We start from the raw sequence: 17,065 nt of genomic DNA, 5'->3' as shown, positions 1-17,065 counted from the left end.
TAGGGTTAGGGCTAGGGTTAGGGGTAGGGTTAGGGGTAGGGGTAGGGTTAGGGTTAGGGTTAGGGCTAGGGTTAGGGCTAGGGTTAGGTTTAGGGTTTCGGTATGTGCACACGTATTCTGGTCCTCTGCGGATTTTTCCGCTGCGGATTTGATAAATCTGCAGTGCTAAACCGCTGCGGATTTATGGCGGATTTACCGCATTTTTTCTGCGCATTTCACTGCGGTTTTACAACTGCCATTTTCTATTGCAGCAGTTGTAAAACCGCTGCGGAATCCGCACAAAGAAGTGACATGCTGCGGAATGTAAACCGCTGCGTTTCCGTGCAGTTTTTCCGCATCATGTGTACAGCGATTTTTGTTTCCCATAGGTTTACATTGAACTGTAAACTCATGGGAAACTGCTGCGGATCCGCAGCGTTTTCCGCAGTGTGTGCAAATACCTTTAGAATTAGGCTATGTGCACACGGTGCGGATTTGGCTGCGGATCCGCAGCGGATTGGCCGCTGCGGATTCGCAGCAGTGTTCCATCAGGTTTACAGTACCATGTAAACCTATGGAAAACCAAATCCGCTGTGCCCATGGTGCGGAAAATACCACGCGGAAACGCTGCGTTGTAGTTTCCGCAGCATGTCAATTCTTTGTGCGGATTCCGCAGCATTTTACACCTGTTCCTCAATAGGAATCCGCAGGTGAAATCCGCACAAAAAACACTGGAAATCCGCGGAAAATCCGCAGGTAAAACGCAGTGCCTTTTACCCGCGGATTTTTCAAAAATGATGCTGAAAAATCTCACACGAATCCGCAACGTGGGCACATAGCCTTAGGGTTAGGGTTGGAATTAGGGTTGTGGTTAGGGTTGTGATTAGGGTTATGGCTACAGTTGAGATTAGAGTTAGGGGTGTGTTGGGGTTAGTGTTGGAGGTAGAATTGAGGGGTTACCACTGTTTAGGCACATCAGGGGTCTCCAAACGCAACATGGCGCCACCATTGATTCCAGCCAATCTCGTATTCAAAAAGTCAAATGGTGCTCCCTCATTTCCGAGCCCCGACGTGTGCCCAAACAGTGGTTTACCCCCACATATGGGGTACCAGCATACTCAGGATAAACTGCGCAACAATTACTGGGGTCAAATTTCTCCTGTTACCCTTGGGAAAATTAAAAAATTCTGGGCTAAATAATTATTTTTGAGGAAAGAAAACGTATTTATTATTTTCACGGCTCTGCATTATAAACTTCTGTGAAGCACTTGGGGGTTCAAAGTGCTCACCACACATCTAGATAAGTTCCTTTTGGGGTCTAGTTTCCAAAATGGGGTCACTTGTGGGGGGTTTCTACTGTTAAGCCACATCAGGGGCTCTGCAAACGCAACGTGACGCCCACAGAGCATTCCATCAAAGTCTGCATTTCAAAACATCACTACTTCACTTCCGAGCCCCGGCATGTGCCCAAACAGTGGTTTACCCCCACATATGGGGTATTATCGTACTCAGGAGAAACTGGTCAACAACTTTTGGGGTCAAATTTCTCCTGTTACCCTTGGGAAAATAAAAAATTGCAGGCTAAAAGATAATAATATATATATTTTTTTTTCATGGCTCTGCGTTATAAACTTCTGTGAAGCACTTGGGGGTTCAAAGTCCTCACCACACATCTAGATTAGTTCCTTTGGGGGTCTAGTTTCCAAAATGGGGTCATTTCTGGGGGATCTCCAATGTTTAGGCACACAGGGGCTCTCCAAACGGGACATGGTGTCCGCTAATGATTGGAGCTAATTTTCCATTTAAAAAGCCAAATGGCGTGCCTTCCCTTCCGAGCCCTGCCGAGTGCCCAAACAGTGGTTTATCCCCACATATGGGGTATCAGCGTACTCAGGACAAACTGGACAACAACATTTGGGGTCCAATTTCTCCTATTACCCTTGGCAAAATAGGAAATTCCAGGCTAAAAAATCATTTTGAGGAAAGAAAAAAGGCTCTGCGTTATAAACTTCTGTGAAGCACCTGGGGGTTTAAAGTGCTCAATATGCATCTAGATAAGTTCCTTGGGGGGTCTAGTTTCCAAAATGGGGTCACTTGTGGGGGAGCTCCAAAGTTTAGGCACACAGGGGCTCTCCAAACGCGACATGGTGTCCGCTAACAATTGGAGCTAATTTTCCATTCAAAAAGTCAAATGGCGCGCCTTCCCTTCCGAGCCCTGCCGAGTGCCCAAACAGTGGTTTACCCCCACATATGAGGTATCAGCGTACTCGGGAGAAATTGCCCAACAAATTTTATGATCCATTTTATCCTATTGCCCATGTGAAAATGAAAAAATTGAGGCGAAAATAATTTTTTTGTGAAAAAAAAGTACTTTTTCATTTTTACAGATCAATTTGTGAAGCACCTGAGGGTTTAAAGTGCTCACTAGGCATCTAGATAAGTTCCTTGGGGGGTCTAGTTTCCAAAATGGGGTCACTTGTGGGGGAGCGCCAATGTTTAGGCACACAGGGTCTCTCCAAACGCGACATGGTGTCCGCTAACGATGGAGATAATTTTTCATTCAAAAAGTCAAATGGCGCTCCTTCCCTTCCGAGCCTTACCATGTGCCCAAACAGTGGTTTACCCCCACATGTGAGGTATTGGTGTACTCAGGAGAAATTGCCCAACAAAATTTAGGATCCATTTTATCCTGTTGCCCATGTGAAAATGAAAAAATTGAGGCTAAAAGAATTTTTTTGTGAAAAAAAAGTACTTTTTCATTTTTACGGCTCAATTTGTGAAGCACCTGGTGGTTCAAAGTGCTCACTATGCATCTAGATAAGTTCCTTGGTGCGTCTAATTTCCAAAATGGGGTCACTTGTGGGGGAGCTCCAATTTTTAGGCACATAGGGGCTCTCCAAACGTGACATGGTGTCCGCTAAAGAGTGGAGCCAATTTTTCATTCAAAAAGTCAAATGGCGCTCCTTCCCTTCCAAGCCCTGCCGTGCGCCCAAACAGTGGTTTACCCCCACATATGAGGCATCAGCGTACTCAGGACAAATTGAACAACAACTTCCGTGGGTCAGTTTCTCCTTTTACCATTGGGAAAATAAAAAATTGTTGCTAAAAGATAATTTTTGTGACTAAAATGTTAAATGTTCATTTTTTCCTTCCATGTTGCTTCTGCTGCTGTGAAGCACCTGAAGGGTTAATAAACTTCTTGAATGTGGTTTTGAGTACCTTGAGGGGTGCAGTTTTTAGAATGGTGTCACTTTTGGATATTTTCAGCCATATAGACCCCTCAAACTGACTTCAAATGTGAGGTGGTCCCTAAAAAAAATGGTTTTGTAAATTTCGTTGTAAAAATGAGAAATCGCTGGTCAAATTTTAACCCTTATAACTTCCTAGCAAAAAAAAATGTTGTTTCCAAAATTGTGCTGATGTAAAGTAGATGTGTGGGAAATGTTATTTATTAACTATTTTGTGTCACATAACGCTCTGGTTTAACAGAATAAAAATTCAAAATGTGAAAATTGCGAAATTTTCAAAATTTTCGCCAAATTTCCGTTTTTATCACAAATAAACGCAGAATTTATTGACCTAGATTTACCAGTAACATGAAGCCCAATATGTCACGAAAAAACAGTCTCAGAACCGCTAGGATCCGTTGAAGCGTTCCTGAGTTATTACCTCATAAAGGGACACTGGTCAGAATTGCAAAAAACGGCAAGGTCTTTAAGGTCAAAATAGGCTGGGTCATGAAGGGGTTAATGCAAAGTGGTATAACAGAAAAGAAAATGTGTATTTTTACCACCTAAATATCTCTAACTTCTGAACAGATTACTAGAGCTGTCAGACTGTAAGGCCGCTATTTGGCCGTGAATTGCCATGGCAAACATCAGGACCACAAAATCATGATCTGAGGGCACAAGTTTGGACAAAGAGGAAGCCCCCACACTCTGTTAACCATTTATAATGATGTAGTCACTATTGACAGCAGCATCTAAGGAGTTAAACAGATTTGGAAGGTGCAAATACTGATCGTGGCTAATGCAGCAAGTTGTCAGCTATAGTGTACAGTGGACAGCTGCTGGATTGTCACCTGTATGGGGACACTATTTTCTTATATCTTAGGTCAGTTAAAAGACGTATTGGCTGTCATTAACCCCTTCATGACCGGGGGATTTTTCGTTTTTCCGTGTTCGTTTTTCGCTCCCCTCCTTCCCAGAGCCATAACTTTTTTATTTTTCCGTCAATTTGGCCATGTGAGGGCTTATTTTTTGCGGGACGAGTTGTACTTTTGAACGACATCATTGGTTTTAGCATGTCTTGTACTGGAAAACGGGAAAAAAATTCCAAGTGCGGTGAAATTGCAAAAAAAGTGCAATCCCACATTGGTTTTTTGTTTGGCTTTTTTGCTAGGTTCACTAAATGCTAAAACTGACCTGCCATTATGATTCTCCAGGTCATTACGAGTTCATAGACACCAAACATGACTAGGTTATTTTTTATCTAAGAGGTGAAAAAAAATTCCAAACTTTGCTAAAAAAAAAAAAAAAAAAATTGCGCCATTTTCCGATACTCGTAGCGTCTCCATTTTTCATCATCTGGGGTCGGTTGAGGGCTTATTTTTTGCGTGCCGAGATGACGTTTTTAATGATAGCATTTCGGTGCAGATACGTTCTTTTGATCGCCCGTTATTGCATTTTAATGCAATGTCGCGGCGACCAAAAAAACGTAATTCTGGCGTTTCGAGTTTTTTTCCCGCTACGCTGTTTAGCGATCAGGTTAATACTTTTTTTTATTTGATAGATCGGGCGATTCTGAGCGCGGCGATACCAAATATGCGTAGATTTGATATTTTTTTTATTGATTTATTTTGATTGGGGCGAAAGGGGGGTGATTTAAACTTTTATGGTTTTTTTATTTTTTTCACATTTTTTTAAACTTTTTTTTTAACTTTTGCCATGCTTCAATAGCCTCCATGAGAGGCTAGAAGCAGGCGCAACCCGATCGGCTCTGCTACATAGCCTCGATCTGCTGATCGCTGCTATGTAGCAGAATTGCACGTGTGCTGTGAGCGCCGACCACAGGGTGGCGCTCACAGCGACGGGCAATCAGTAACCATAGAGGTCTCAAGGACCTCTATGGTTACAATATACAAGCATCGCCGACCCCCGATCATGTGACGGGGGTCGGCGATGACATCATTTCCGGCGGCCCGGCCGGAAGCGGTAGTTAAATGCCGCTGTCTGCGTTTGACAGCGGCATTTAACTAGTTAATAGGTGCGGGCAGATCGCGATTCTGCCCGCGCCTATTACGGGCACATGTCAGCTGTTCAAAACAGCTGACATGTCCCGGCTTTGGTGCGGGCTCACCGCGGAGCCCTGCATCAAAGCAGGGGAGCCGGCATCGGACGGTATAGTACGTCCGATGCCGGTAAGGGGTTAAGGGGTTAAACCTATAAAAAACAGAAAAGAAAAAATTGCAGAATAAGAAACTGACGAATAAGAAACCAACTTCAGCTCCGAATAAGATACTAAATGAATAAGAAACCAACTTTAGCTTTGTCTCAGAAGCTTGCTCCCCCAACTGATCCTCTTGTAGTCGTGTGGCGGTGTGATTTTTACTATTGTGCAGGCCAGTTAATAAGAATCTGTGCGCTAGTCGAGACTTTCTTCAATGGCACTAGATTGGTTGGATATTCTGAGAGGATATTACAGGGGTTGGTCAGTACTTTTTTTCTTTATTGATGATCTATCCTAAGATAGGCCAACAATATCTGATCAATAATGGTGCAACATCTGTCACCCCCACCAATCAGCTGTTACCCGGGTCAGTGGTACTGCAGATCCACTCCATATTCATTATAGAACTGATGGAGCTGCTGTGTTCTGGCAGTATTCGTGAACTCCTGGCAGAAGCTGGCGCCAATAACAGCTGATCGGTGGGTCTGCCAGCTGTCATACCTCCACTGATCAGATATTAATGGCCGATAGCCCATCAATAAAAAAATAGTAGTGGCCAACTCATTTCAGCAAGCACTGAGGAAGGAGATATTACATGTATGTAACAATAGTATCAAGAAGGATGAACATTTTAAAAGTAAACTAATATTTACTTTTGGGAAAACCTACTGTAGTGTAAAGCTTATGATGAACTTGGGGGAAAAAGAAACAATAAAATAAAAAAACATGTTTATATACTGTAAGACACAAAACCTACAATATCTAGGGAAGAGACAAGTGGAAACAGGATTTATAAAAGTTATACATGTCAATAAAGCATTAAAGGGGTTGTCCAATATATTTTTTTTTAGCCATACTCACCTTCCAGGAGACTGAGAATCCATGGTTAAAGAAGTACATTTTCTTTCGGACAGCCCCTTTAAAGTAACCTTCCATAATAGTACCCATGGGGGGGCTGATACATGAGTTGTCTGTGATTTTTTTGAGTCACTGCACTAGCCACAAGACAGCACAGTATTCACTTATTCCTTGAGTGTCCATGTAATGATTACAACCTCATGTAATGGTTGCAACTATGGAACTTTTTTTTCTACCTATATAGTCGACGTCTTCTCTCTTGTTTTAGATTGGAGCATATTTCAGTAGTATTCTTGCTGAAAAGTTGAAACTAAACACCTTTCAAGACATTGGGAAGAAAAAGCCACAAATTAATACCAAAGACAACTATTGGCTGGTGACGGCTGGTTCTCAGGGTGCTATTCACAGCTGGTTTACGGATCTGGCTGGTAACAAACACCTGACTGTTTTAGCTAAACAGGTACAATGTATATTTGTATTGGCATTATAGTTTTGGGCCACACGTTGCTACATCTGTTGATTGGGGACAAATGTATCTCAACTTCTGACATAAATCTCTCTGTAGATCAATATGGATCCATATGTGCACATGGAATGAACTTATTTAAAATTAAAGTATTTTTCTTTTTCATTTTCTGAAGATTTCTTTCATGTGACATGTCATAAACTGCCATCAGCACTCCATCGTAGTCAGCTCCTTATCCTCTTGCCATTAAGACAAATCCCCTTTTTGCTTCTTTTAGCAATTTTTATGTAGATTCTAGTGGGTGTATCCCTTAGATTACATTTTTATTTTTTTTACAGTTTTATTGTATTGAAACAATCTGGTGCAGATTTGCAAGAGAATCTGTTGTAGAATTCTAAGGCTGACTCTTGAATTTCTGCCATGGAATTGCAGTTTGACATGCCATATTTCCACACATTCGGTAGGGTTAATCAATATGTGGCTGTCAGTTTTTTTTTTTCAGTTAATAATTTCTTTTTGAAGTCAATGGGAGACTGTGGGCAGATTTCTCTCATATTTCAGTACAGATTTTGTGCTGAAATCCCATTAGAATACATTCATACATTGAGGTTCATTGGGGCAAAGTTAGAAACAAGCATCTCTAATGTGTTTTGCATTTTATTAACATTGCAGGTACCTATACCTAATAAGAAAGAAGATATTTTTGGCTACCTGGCCAAATATTCAGTGCCTCTTTTACGAGCTGCTTGGCTGGTGAAGATGACCTGTGCATACTATGCTGCTATTTCAGAAGCTAAAATAAAGAAACGTCAATCAACCGATCCAAACATAGGTATCCTAATCATTCATATTGTGATTTATGGTGACAATTCCTTTTTACTCTAAAATTCTCATATTTTTATTTAGCCCCTTATAAAGTGGCTGCAAGACACATAGTGAATGGGAGATATGTATCACAGAGGTGCATGTCCTCTGGGATATAAACCTGGAGTAATGTTCTACTATACATAGTAGCAAGAGAGGTTAATTCTTAGTTCCAGCTCTAATTGTGAGCAGCTGAGGAGTTATCGTGAGCAGCTTACCCACCCTATCTCCTCCCCTGGATGTGATTCACATTGAAAAATGGGACCTGTTCATCTGACACAGTATGCTGTGTGTGGTGGTGGCAGACCTCATGGGTAAGAAGCTGGACTCTAAGCCAAGCGGGCAAACCGCATTATTGCATGAACTGTTTACTTGGTGCTAGGCAAGGGCTTATGGTAATTTAAGTTTTCCTGCAATGTGGTTGAGGACAGAAATAAACCAGCCGGACTTTAAACAAAAACTGTTCCTGTGATACCTCATATCGCTTCCAAGTGAGTAGCCTTGTTACACCCTTCCAGGATGGACATAGCTGTCATGGAGCGAGTCGGCGGGAAGTGTGGAAAAGGCTCAGGAGCTGAGCATGCTGCACATGCTGTAGATGCTGGCTAAATTAAAAAGTCTACCTTTGTGTCTAATCTTTGTGACAAGCATTTAAATAGTACATGTGTTGATAACACACGCTGAGCTTCAAAACAACCATAGATTTTCGCTATACTATGATATTGCAGAAAGTAATATATGTGATCAGACCACTGCAGATTAAAGTCCCTGAGGCAATTATAAAATAAGAGTAAAAGTTAAAACAAGCTTTTAAACAAATAAAAAATGCAATAATTTGAATAACTCCCCTTATTTGACATTAAAAATAAAGAAATGTAAAAAATAAATATAAAAAAATTAAACTTATCGGGTATGGCCTTGTCTGTAAAAGTCTGGCCTATCAAAATATATAATGAATTAACCCCGACCAGCAAATGGCACAAAGAGAAGAAAAAAAATCGAAATGACAGAATCACGTTTTTTCAGGTACCGCAATTCCATAAATAAATACAATAAGAAGCGATCAAAACTTTGTATCTACCCCAAAATGGTAGCAATAAAACCATAAACTCACCAACACCAAAAATGAACCTTCATAGAGCTCCATCGATATGAAAATTTAAAATTACATGTCTAAGAAAAATAACGACAGAAACAAAATTTTTGATATTGTCATCATTGTACTGACCTGGAGAATCATATGTCCAGGTCATTTTTAGTGTGCAATGAGCGCTGTAAAAATAATACCCAAAAAATCAATGGTGGAATTGAACTGTTTTCTTAATTTTATTCCACTTTGATTTTTTTCCTGTTTTTCACTACATTGTATGATAAAATTAATTATGTCATTCAAAATTACAATTTTTCCCACAATAAAACAAGTTGACATCTATGTCGATGGAGCAATAAAAAAAATGAAAACTCTTGGAAGAAGATTAAGTGAAAACTAAAGTGCAAAAATGAAAAATCGCCCAAGATTTTAACCAATACGCCTTTTAACGGCGGCAGTTAAGGGTACTTAAACCACAGCGCCGTTAATTAACAGCGCTGTGGAAAAAGTAAATAGCGCCCCCCAGAGTCCGATTTTCTCCGGGGTCTCGGCTGCCGGGGGTAGCCGAGACCCCAGAGAACATGATTCGAGGATTTTTTTACCGACCCCGCTTTTGCGATCGCCGGTAATTAACCGTTTACCGGTGATCGCAAAAAAAAAAAAGCGATTTCTTTTTAATTTCTCTGTCCTCCGATGTGATCGCACATCAGAGGACAGAGAAAAGGGGTCCCAGATAGCCCCCCGATACTCACATGTCTCCCCCGGTGCTCCTCGTGGCTCCCGATGGGCGCCGACATCTTTTTCCCGCAAAAAAATGGCAGGCGCATGCGCAGTGAGCCCGCCGGCCGGCATCGGGAGAGTCTTTGGGGTATCGGCTGTCGGGGGTAGCTGAGACCCCAAAGAACATGATCGGGGTCGGTTTTACCGACCCCTGTTTTGCGATCGCCGGTAATTAACTGTTTACCGGCGACCGCAAAAAAAAAAAAGTAATGTGTAATTCTCTGTCCTCTGATGTGATCGCACATCAGAGGACAGAGAAATAGGGGGATTCGGAGACCCTATTATACTTACCGGTGTCCCTGGGTCCTCCTGCGTCCTTCTCCTGCCTGCCGGCGTCTTCATGGGGAAAGAAAATGGCGGGCGCATGTGTAGTGCGCCCGCCATCTGTCGCCATCTGCCGGCCGGCAGGAGAAGAGCGGTTGGGGCTAAAATTAGGGTTAGGGTTAGGGCCAGGGCTAGGGTTAGGGCTAGGGTTAGGGCTAGGGTTAGGGCTAGGGCTAGGGTTAGGGCTAGGGTTAGGGCTAGGGTTAGGGTTGGGGCTAAATTTAGGGTTACGGTTGGGGCTAAATTTAGGGTTAGGGTTGGAGCTAAATTTAGGGTTAGGCTTCTTTCACACTTATGTCGGTATGGGGCTGTCGCAATGCGTCGGCCCGACATACCGACGCACGTTGTGAAAATTGTGCACAACATGGGCAGTTGATGTAGTTTTTCAATGCATCCGCTGCCCTATCTATGTCCTGGGGAGGAGGGTGCTGAGTTACGGCCACGCATGCGCGGTCAGAAATGGCGGACGCGACGTACAAAAAAACATTACATTGAACGTTTTTTTGTGCCGACGGTCCACCAAAACACAACTGATCCAGTGCACGACGGACGCGACGTGTGGCAATCCGTCACGATCCGTCGGCAATACAAGTCTAATGGCAAAAAACACATTCTGCGGGCACATTTGCAGGATCCGTTTTTTGTCCAAAATGGCGGATTGCAACGGATGCCAAACGACGCAAGTGTGAAAGTAGCCTTAGGGCTAGGGTTAGGGTTGGGGCTAAAGTTAGGGCTAGGGTTGGGGCTAAAGTTAGGGTTAGAGTTTGGATTAGGGTTAGGGTTTGGATTAGGGTTGGTATTAGGGTTAGGGTTGACATTAGGGTTACGCTTGGGATTAGGGTTAGGTTTGGGATTAGGGTTAAGGTTAGGGTTGTGATTAGGGGTGTATTGGGATTAGGGTTAGGTTTTAGGTTAGGGTTGAGATTAGGATTAGGGTGTGTTGGATTTAGGGTTTTGATTAGGGTTATGGTTAGGGTTGACATTAGGGTTGTTTTGGGGTAAGGGTTGTGATTATCGTTAGGGTTAGTGATTAGGATTATGGATCGGGTTGGGATTAGGGTTAGGGGTGTGTTGGGGTTAGGGTCGGAGCTAGAATTGGGGGGTTTCCACTGTTTAGGTACATCAGGGGTCTCCAAACACGACAGCAAATTTTGCGCTCAAAAAGTCAAATGGTGCTCCCTCCCTTCTGAACTCTGCCGTGCGCCCTAACAGTGGGTTACCCCCACATATGGGGCATCAGCGTACTCGGGATAAACTGGACAACAACTTTTGGGGTCCAATTTCTCCTGTTACCCTTGTGAAAATAAAAACTTGGGGGCTACAAAATCTTTTTTGTGGAAAAAAAAATATTTTTTATTTTCATGACTCTGAATGCCCAAGTGCTTCACAGAAGTTTAGAATGCAAAGTTCTCACCACTCATCTATATAAGTTCCTCGGGGGGTCTAGTTTCCAAAACGGGGTCACTTGTGGGGGGTTACTACTGTTTAGGTACATCAGGGGCTCTGCAATCGCAACATGACACCCACAGACCATTCTATCTAAGTCTGCATTCCAAAACGGCGCTCCTTCCCTTCCGAGCTCTGCCAGGCGCCCAAACAATGGTTTACCCCCACATATGGTGCATTAGCGTAATCGGGATAAATTGGACAACAATTATTGTGGTCCAATTTCTCCTGTTACCCTTGTGAAAATAAAAACTTGGGGCTACAATATCTTTTTTGTGGAAAAAAATATATTTTTTATTTTCACGACTCTGCATTCTAAACTTCTGTGAAGTACTTGGGCATTCAAAGTTCTCACCACACATCTAGATAAGTTCCTTGGGGGGTCTATTTTCCAAAATGGGGTCACTTGTGGAGGGTTTCTACTGTTTAGGTACATCAGGGGCTCTACAAACGCAACATAACGCCCGCAGGCCATTCTATCAAAGTCTGCATTCCAAAACGGCACTCCTTACTTCCAAGCTCTGCCGTGTGCCCAAACAGTGGTTTACCCCCACATATGGGGTACCAGCATACTCAGGACAAATTGGACAACAACTTTTGGGGTCTAATTTCTCTTGTTACTTTTTTTAAAATAAAAATTTGGGGGGCAAAATATCATTTTTGTAGAAAAAATGCAATTTTTTTTATTTTTACTGCTCTACCTTATAAACTTCTGTGAAGCACCTGGGGGTTTAAAGTGCTCACCACACATCTAAATAAGTTCCTTAAGGAGTCTAGTTTCCAAAATTGGGTCACTTGTGGGGGGTTTCCACTGTTTAGGCACATCAGGGGCTCTCCAAATGCGACATGGCGTCCGATCTCAATTCCAGCCAATTCTACATTGAAAAAGTAAAACGGCACTCATTCTCTTCCAAGCTCTGCGGTGCGCCCAAACAGTGGTTTACCCCCACATATTGAGTATCGACGTACTCAGGAGCAATTGCACAACAACTTTTGTGGTCTAATTTCTCCTGTTACCCTTGTGAAAATAAGAATTTGTGAGCGAAAAATCATTTTTTTGTAAACAAATGCGATTTTTTATTTTCACAGCTCTACGTTATAAACTTCTGTGAAGCACTTGGGGGTTCAAAGTGCTCACCACACATCTAGATAAGTTCCTTAAGGGGTCTAGTTTCCAAAATGGTGTCACTTGTGGGGAGTTTCCACTGTTTAGGCACATCTGGGGCTCTCTAAACGTGACATGGTGTCCGATCTCAATTCCAGCCAATTCTGCATTGAAAAAGTCAAACGGCGCTCCTTCATTTCCAAGTTCTGCGGTGCGCCCAAAAAGTGGTTTACCCCCACATATGGGGTATTGGCATATTCAGGAGAAATTGCATAACAAAAGTTATGGTTACATTTCTGTTTTTACACTTGTGAAAATAAAAAAAATGGTTCTGAATTAAAATGTTTGCAAAAAAAGTTAAATGTTCATTTTTTTCCTTCCACATTGTTTCAGTTCCTGTGAAGCACGTAAAGGGTTAATAAACTTCTTGAATGTGGTTTTGAGAACCTTGAGAGGTGTAGTTTTTAGAATGGTGTCACACTTCATTATTTTCTATCATATAGACCCCTCAAAATGACTTCAAATGTGATGTGGTCCCTAAAAAAAAAAATGGTGTTGTAAAAATGAGAAATTGCTGGTCAACTTTTAACCCTTATAACTCCCTAACAAAAAAAATTGTTTCCAAAATTGTGCTGATGTAAAGTAGACATGTGGAAAATGTTATTTATTAACTATTTTTCGTGACATATCTCTCTGATTTAAGGGCATAAAAATACAAAGTTTGAAAATTGCAAAATTTTAAAAAGTTTCGCCATATTTCCATTTTTTTCATATAATCGCAAGTAATATCGAAGAAATGTTACCACTATCATGAAGTACATTATGTCACGAAAAAACATTCTCAGAATCAGCGGGATCCATTGAAACGTTCCAGAGTTATAACCTCATAAAGTGACAGTGGTCAGAATTGTAAAAATTGGCCTGGTCATTAAGTACCAAATTGGCTCTGTCACTAAGGGGTTAAAGGGTGGACTGGAGCTGAAAATAAATATTATCTAAATCCCTATCTATTTGATGCTATAATCCAAGATATTTTGTAATATACTTGCTTTAAAAATTCTCTACTGTTCCCTAACTACACTATCTGTTTTGTCTCTTTTTTTCATTACTTCTTGTCTGATGACGATTTATTTGCGAGCCCCCAGTGCATCCTGGGAAACTCGAAGGAAGCATCATCAGAGCAGGGGACAGAGGCTGCGGTCACTTGAAACAAAGCGTCACTCATCAGTGAGGCTCATTTCAGGATGGCGGGGCTGGTTCCTGCCTTGTGCATTGTGCGATGTGCACAGTGACAGCCTCCGCTCTGTTGTCATCTCAGATCTCCAGTAATGAGCCGCCATCACCGCAGTGTTACAGTACCCGATGTGCAGGAGATCAGCGCTGCCCCACAGGTCGCCCCACAGGTGACATCACTCACTGGTCTTTGCTTGGTATTGTAACACTGCTCTGTTGCCGGCTCATTTCTGTAGATCTGAGCCGACAACAGAGCTGAGGCTGTCACTGTGCATATTGCACAGTGCAGTGACACAACAGGGACTAGCCCTGCCACAAAAACGAGTGTCACTGATGACGCCTGATTTCAGGGAGGGGGCAAGGGCTGTAGAAGTGACTGCAGCCTCTGCCCCAGCTCTGGTTTGTTTGAGTATGCCAGGATGCACTATAAGTTCTCAAGCACATTGTTATCCAACAGGAAGTAAAGAAAATAAACAGACAAGCAGTTAGTGTAGTTCGGGAACAGTAGGAAATTTTTAAAGCAAATATATTAGAAAATACCTTTGCTTATGGCAGCAGATAGATAGGGATTAGATAAAATTTAATTTTGCTATAAAGTGATTATAGAGAACCGGTCATCTGATTCATCCTGCCAGTACTGCATGCTGAATGAATCAGAAACTGGCTGCTTTATTGCAGCATGCATGTTATAGATGTTATACATGTACAGTAATTCAGCCGTGTTTCAAGGAATATATTCATTAAAAAGCCGAATGGGGGCTATGCATCTTGGGTGACTAGTCTCCACACCTCATCCACTTGGCTGACTGATCTATCCTTCCTTGTGTATGTTTATAGGGCAAAACAAGTGTGGGGTGGGAAACTGCCGTGGACCTGTGTTAGACTAGTCATTCGAGTTGAATAGTTTCCGTTTAGCTTTTCAGAGTAAAGTGTTGTAGTATAAGCATTAGGGTGCTTTCACATTGCATCCTGTGTCCCCGCCAGGGCATACATCTGAAATCCAGAGCAAATCAAGATCCAGACGTATGTGCCGATGGGACCATAGACTGTATTGGTGCACTTTTTTCAGGAGTGTACATGCAGCGCCCCAGGCCAGGGTCCTGGTCGTTGCAGTATCCCTTTAAAGACCTTTCCCCTTTACAAAAGACCTCCCGAGGGCCACGGACCGGGTCAGCCACCGTGACATCCCCCTTGAGAACCGAAGGACTCGGTACCGAGTACCCCACTGCCGTACGGGGTGCTCCATACACCTATTGGAGGCAGACACTCAGATGCAGCCTACAAAGGCATACACTCCCGAAAATGATGCACGTCAGAGCTCATGTTTGCTCTGGTGTCACTGTTACAGTCTATGGCCTCATCAGCGCATATGTCCGGATCCCATTTTTCTAGGGATTTTGGGTGTATGCCATGACGGGGACACTAAAGCAATGTGAAAGCACCCTAACAGTCTGTAGTTACACAGCCAGACTCTGATCCATGTTGCTTCATGGTTTGGACATTAATCACATGACAAGAACCCTTTAATGACTTTCTCCATGTAAACAGATATATGTAGCGGTAAAATATGTACAAGATAAAAGAATAAAAGTTCAGCTCAAGGTTTCATTATTTTTTGGTGATTATGCGATATTCAGTGAGATTAGTGCATGGTTCCATTGTCCGGGTCCCACAAACAGCTCAAGAAGTTAGATAATAGAATAAAATCCCTTCATCCCTTGGAATCACAGACCTGGCCCTATCCTGGATCTCGTCATACCTTTCTGACCGTACATTCAGCGTCTCCCACTCACACACCACCTCCTCACCTCACCCCCTATCTGTCGGAGTCCCGCAAGGTTCAGTTCTAGGACCCCGGCTCTTCTCCATTTACACCTTTGGCCTGGGACAGCTCATAGAATCTCACGGCTTTCAGTATCATCTCTATGCTGACGACACACAGATCTACATCTCTGGACCAGATATTACCACCCTACTAACCAGAATCCCTCAATGTCTGTCCGCTATTTCATCCTTCTTCTCCACTAGATTTCTAAAACTTAACATGGACAAAACAGAATTCATCATCTTTCCCCCATCTCACACGACCTGCCCAACAAACCTATCCATTACAGTAAACGGCTGCCCTCTCTCCCCAGTCCCACAAGCCCGCTGTCTTGGGGTAATCCTTGACACTGATCTCTCTTTTAACCCCTTAAGCCCCGAGGGTGGTTTGCACGTTAATGACTGGGCCAATTTTTACAATTCTGACCACTGTCCCTTTATGAGGTTATAACTCTGGAGTGCTTTAACGGATCCCGGTGATTCTGACATTGTTTTCTCGTGACTTATTGTACTTCATGGTAGTGGTAAAATTTATTCAATATAACTTGCGTTTATTTGTGAAAAAACGGAAATTTGCCGAAAATTTAGAAAATTTCGCAATTTTCCAACTTTAAATTTTTATGCCCTTAAATCACAGAGATATGTCACGCAAAATACTTAATAAGTAACATTTCCCACATGTCTACTTTACATCAGCACAATTTTGGAACCAAAATTTTTTTTTGTTAGGGAGTTATAAGGGTTAAAAGTTGACCAGCAATTTCTCATTTTTACAACACCATTTTTTTTAGGGACCACATCTCATTTGAAGTCATTTTGAGGGGTCTATATGATAGAAAATACCCAAGTGTGACACCATTCTAAAAACTGCACCCCTCAAGGTGCTCAAAACCACATTCAAGAAGTTTATTAACCCTTCAGGGGTTTCACAGGAATTTTTGAATGTTTAAATAAAAATGAATATTTAACTTTTTTTCACACAAAATTTACTTCAGCTCCAATTTGTTTTATTTTACTAAGGGTAACAGGATAAAATGGATGCCAAACGTTGTTGTACAATTTGTCCTGAGTACGCTGATACCCCATATGTGGGGGAAACCACTGTTTGGCGCATGGCAGAGCTCGGAAGGAAAGGAGCGCCATTTGACTTTTCAATGCAAAATTGACAGGAATTGAGATGGGACGCCATGTTGCGTTTGGAGAGCCCCTCATGTGCCTAAACATTGAAACCCCCCACAAGTGACACCATTTTGGAAAGTAGACACCATAAGGAACTTATCTAGATGTGTGGTGACCACTTTGCCCCCAATTTTTTATTTTCCCAAAAGTAAGAGAAGAAATTGGACCTCAAAAATTGTTGTCCAATTTGTCCTGAGTACGCTGATACCCCATATATGGGTGTAAACCATTGTTTGGACGTATGGCAGAGCTCGGAAGGGAAGGAGCGCCATTTTACTTTTCAATGCAAAATTGACTGGAATTGAGATGGGATGCCATGTTGCGTTTGGAGAGCCCCTGATGTGCCTAAACATTGGAACCCCTCACAAGTGACACCATTTTGGAAAGTAGACCCCTTAAGGAACTTATCTAGATGTGTGGTGAGCACTTTGACCCAACAAGTGCTTCACAGAAGTTTATAATGCAGAGC

At 42.3% G+C, this 17,065-nt stretch overlaps 1 long non-coding RNA gene across 1 annotated transcript in view; it reads left to right on the top strand.

Moving 5' to 3' along the window:
* Positions 1–6,683, top strand: part of LOC138680850 (uncharacterized) — a 28,284-nt gene extending 21,601 nt beyond the window's left edge. Inside the window, exon 3 of the long non-coding RNA XR_011321809.1 lies at positions 6,554–6,683. This is a non-coding gene — a long non-coding RNA (uncharacterized lncRNA). The remainder of the gene's footprint in view (positions 1–6,553) is intronic.
* The last annotated feature ends 10,382 nt before the right edge of the window (positions 6,684–17,065 follow it).

The sequence above is a fragment of the Ranitomeya imitator genome, chromosome 5 (assembly GCF_032444005.1).
Source record: "Ranitomeya imitator isolate aRanImi1 chromosome 5, aRanImi1.pri, whole genome shotgun sequence".
Taxonomy (NCBI): Eukaryota; Metazoa; Chordata; class Amphibia; order Anura; family Dendrobatidae; genus Ranitomeya; species Ranitomeya imitator.
This window is presented reverse-complemented; position numbering and strand designations above follow the sequence as displayed.